The sequence below is a fragment of the Oncorhynchus masou genome, chromosome 32, assembly GCF_036934945.1.
Source record: "Oncorhynchus masou masou isolate Uvic2021 chromosome 32, UVic_Omas_1.1, whole genome shotgun sequence".
Classification (NCBI taxonomy): domain Eukaryota; kingdom Metazoa; phylum Chordata; class Actinopteri; order Salmoniformes; family Salmonidae; genus Oncorhynchus; species Oncorhynchus masou.
Window position 1 is genome coordinate 32,775,325 of NC_088243.1, and position 5,072 is coordinate 32,780,396.

The window sequence follows — 5,072 nt, forward strand, 5'->3', positions numbered from 1 at the left end:
TGTGTACATATGTTACATACAAGTATTATTATTTGAGAAATGTGTCAACCTTTTCACATTCTGTAAAGAGTGGTATTGGTTTGTCTTCAGGCAAAAAATTTAAGTCTTACGGACAATGTAAATGTCACGTTATTAGAGAGACTGGACATTTGTTCATGACACTTTGCTTTCAATGTATTTCTAACATTCTATCGCTGTCCTATTTAACCTATATCCAATGTACAACAATCTTGTTAAAATGTGCATATTGAGGAATAGAGAAAGGTAAATATACAGCCGAGGGAGGAGGCAGGAAGGTAGACTATTCTGTACTTTACTCTCATTGATTACTCCAGTTCTGTTATGACGCATCACATTGTGTCAGACTAGCCCTTAATGAACTGTAATTTCGCCTGTACCTGTCTCAGTGAACAGACCTCTCTGCAGGTGATTGACCTTGGCTGTGGGGGAGTGGCAGACTAATGACAGGCAGAGCACAGCGAAGTATAAATAGGGGAGAGGGGGTTGACTGATGACTAATAAAATAAGTTTTTTATCTTTCTCCTTACTTCCACCATTAATGAGAAAGAGGGGAGCAGAACTCAGCTTCCATTTCTCCAATAAGCAGTGATTCGTGTCAGGGACAAGAGCAGGCTTTAAGCAGAAATGGAGGAAAGAGAGAGAGAAAAAAAAGGAGGGAGACTGAGAAAGGAGGAGGCCCATCTGATGGATTAATACAGACATATGGATGTTTGGAGGACAAACTTGCTGGCGAGGTCTCCAAACGTTGTGCTGCTGCATTACCCCATCAGCACTTCTCACAAAAGTTTCTATGCTGAAGGTTGAAAGCATCCGTCCTTAAGACTGTTGGAACTGGTAGCTCATTGCAATCGATAGGCATCTGTTGACTCAGTAACGGATAATGATGATCATCTCCCTGGATGATTTCTTTGAACTGGGGCCTTGTTTGTTTGCAGTGTGCCAGCACTACATTTCTCAAAGGCACCCAAGCATTGCTTATTTCTCATTCACCTACCTCATTGCAGTTTTTAAAATTGGCATTTTACTGTCTGCATTAGATTGGGCAACTCTAAACTTTCTGTTACGCTGAGATTAATAGTCAGGGCCAAACATTATCAATACAGTGCTCAAGTCTTATTAAAAATTGCTTAAAGTTTTTCAATTGAGAGTAGCATACATTTTCATTATGGCACACCATTTACCCAATGTTGCCAATGTAAATACCCTTTTTTTATTTTTTATTCTGGTTTCAATAATATTAATGCATTTTAGGGCTAATGTACTGTAAAGCAAGGTGTTATGTTGCCAAGTTGTGGCCCAACCATGCTTTGAAGAATCTATGATCTGCTTGACTGGCTCTGGGAGCAGCTCCCTGCAGTCCGAGGCTGGCTGTAAACAATGACTGTTGCTGTGTTATTTGAATAAACATCAGAGGCGGCTGTGACCAAGACATATCAAAAGCTAACAGCCTTTTACTGTCACAGGAGGGGAGCTTTGTGGAGGAGCTTAGCCTGACACTTGGCTCTCTATCTCAACATGCCCTAGTGTCATAGGAAGGATACAGTGGGACTGATCAGTCATCCGCACAAGGCAAACAGGAAAGCGTAGAAATAATTATATTTCTATGGCCAACAGTTCTTTGTAACCTTTTGGTTTCTTTGGATCTCAGTCCCTTGGGAGATAGAGGCTCTGTAAAGTTGTAAAATAACTGCTGTCAGAGATTACCATATCCAGGCAGACCAATTCTGATATTTTTTTCACTAATTGGTCTTTTGACCAATCAGATCAGCTCTGAAAAAGATCTGATGTGAAAAGATCTGATATCATTGGTCAAAAGACCAATTAGTGGAAATACAAAAAAAAAGGAAAAAGTACAGTATTCAGATGGGCCTAATAGAGCCCAGCTGGAACTACTGAGGGGGAACTTTGCTTTTTCTTTATACTTACTGTAAGAACAACAGTCTACTTTGGTCTTGTTGAACCCACACTTTTTAGAATGCTGAAAAATTGTGTTTGCTTACTTGGGAGTGTTGATTTGCTCTCTTCATAGGATGAAAAATAGGGGATAGTACTTGAGGTTTAATCTAATGATAATATCAGGCAAGGAAAATAGAAAAACAATGTCATACTAAATTGTGTTTTTTTCCCAGTCCATTTAGTTTTACTTTGGTTCTTTGTAATAGAGCAAAGGGATGTACAAAGAAGCATGGTTAAGAAAATATTAAATGCTTTATCAATGCCATCATATTTATATTCCACGTCCATTTGGCAAATCTGACCATAATTCCATCCTCCTGATTCCTGCTTACAAGCAAAAATCAAAGCAGGAAGCACCAGTGACTAGATCAATTTTAAAAAGTGGTCAGATGAAGCAGATGCTAAGCTGCAGGACTGTTTTGCTAGCACAGACTGGAATATTCTCCGGGATTCCTCCAATGTCATTGAGGAGTACACCACATCTGTCATTGGCTTCATGACATCGTCCCCACAGTGATGGTACGTACATACTCGAACAAAAAAGCCATGGATTACAGACAGCATCCGCACTGAGCTAAAGGCTTGAGCTACCGCTTTCAATGAGCGGGACTCTAACCCGGAAGCTTATGAAAAAAATCAGACGAACCATCAAACAGGCATAGCGTCAATACAGGATCAAGATCGAGTCGTACTACACCAGCTCTGATGCTCGTCGGATGTGGCAGGGCCTGCAAACCATTAGAGACTACAAAGGGAAGCACAGCCGAGATCTGCCCAGTGACACGAGCCTACCGGACGAGCTAAACTACTTCTATGCTCGCTTCGAGGAAAATAACACTGAAACATGCATGAGAGCGCCAGCTGTACCGTAAGACTGTGTGATCACGCTCTCCACAGCCAATGTAAATAAGATGTTTAGACGGGTCAACATTCACAAGGCTGCAGGGCCAGATGGATTACCAAGATGTGTACTGCGAGCATGCACTGACCAACTAGCAAGTGTCTTTGCTGACATTTTCGACTGCTTCCTGTCTGAGTCTGTAATATCAACATGTTTTATGCAGACCACCATAGTGCCTGTACCAAAAACACTAAGGTAACCTGCCTAAATGACTACCGGCCCGTAGCACTCACATCTGTAGCCATGAAGTGCTTTGAAAGACTGGCCATGGCTCACACCAACACCATCATCCCAGAAACCCTAGACCCAGTCCAATTTGCATACCACCCCAACAGATCTACAGATGATGCAGTCTCTATTGCACTCCACACTGCCCTTCCCCACTTGGACAAAAGGAACACCTATGTGAAAATGCTATTCATTGAATACAGCTCAGCGTTCAACACCATAGTGCCCTCAAAGCTCATCAATAAGCTAAGGAATCTGGGACTAAACACCTCCCTCTGCAACTGGATCCAGGACATCCTGACGGGCCGCCCCCAGGTGGAAATGGTAGGTAACAACACATCTGCCACGCTGATCCTCAACACAGGAGCCCCCTCAGGAGTGCATGCTCAGCCCCCTCCTGTACTCCCTGTTCACTCATGACTGCTCGGCCAGGCACGACTCCAACGCCATCATTAAATTTGCAGATGACAAAAGTGGTAGGCCTGATCACCGACAATGAGACAGCATATAGGGAGGTCAGAGACGTGGCTATGGGGTGCCAGGACAACCACCTCTCTCTCTCTCAACGTGATCAAGACAAAGGAGGTGATTGTGGACTAAAGGAAAAATAGGACCGAGCACGCGCCCATTCTCATCGACAGGACTGCAGTGAAGCAGGTTGAGAGCTTCAAGTTCCTTGGTGTCCAAATCACCAATAAACTAACAAGGTCCAAGCACACCATGACAGTTATGAAGCGGGCACGACAAAACCTATCCCCCCCCCCCACCCAGGAGACTGAAAAGATTTGGCATGGGTCCTCATATCCTCAAAAAGGTTCTACAGCTGCACCAGAGATCATCCTGACTAGTTGCATCACTGCCTGGTATGGCAACTGCTCGGCCTTTGACTGCAAGGCACTACAGAGGGTAGTGAGAACGACCCAGTACATCACTGGGGCCAAGCTTCCTGCCATCCACGACCTCTATACCAGGCGGTGTCTGAGGAAGGCCCTAAATATTGTCAAACTCCAGCCACCCTAGTCATAAAAATAGTCAGACTGCTACCACATGGCAAGCGGTACCGGAGCGTCAAGTCTAGGTCCAAGAGGCTTCTAAAGAGGGTAGAAGCTTCTAAAGAGCTACCCCCAAGCTACAAGACTCCTGAACATCTTGTCAAATGGCTCCTCGCATTGTCATCTATGCATGGTCACTTTAACTCTACCTACATGTACATACTACCTCAACTAACTGGCACCCACCTGTATATATTGTTATGTTTTACTGCTGCTCTTTAATTACTTGTTACTTTTATCCGTATTTTTTTTAAACTGCACCGTCGGTTAGGGGCTCGTATGTAAGCATTTCACTGTAAGGTCTACACCGGTTGTATTTGGTGCATATGATTCATAGAATTTGATTGAGAGAATGCCAAGAGTGTGCAAAGCTGTCATCAAGGCGAAGGGTGGCTACTTTAAAGAATTTGTTTCACACGTTTTTGGTTACTAGATGATTCCATGTGTTATTTCATAGTTTGTCTTCACTATTACTCTACAAATGTAGAAAATAGTAAAAATAAAGAAAAACCCTGTAATGAGTAGGTGTCAAAACATTTGACTGGTACTGTAGCTTCAAATTTAAAACGACACAAACCAAACTATAAATTGTATAAATGTATATACAAATATTGAAAGCATTTAATGAGAACTAAGATTGAGAATTTTCATGTTGCAAACATTTTCATTGTGTATTTAATTGACGGTCTCTAACTAGCCCCGGAGATAGGCTATCCAAAGTCCAACCAATATTGCCAGTCGCACACCCGCCAGCTGAAGCTAATTGGCTAAATAATTTGGCTAACTCTTCCCACCTGCAACGATATCAAACCGCACCCAGAAACCAACTCACATTTGAATTCAGTCACTGCATCTAGCATTTCTTCATGAACCAAATCTAAAACAAGGCCAAATCAGAAAGTGCATGTTGCTCT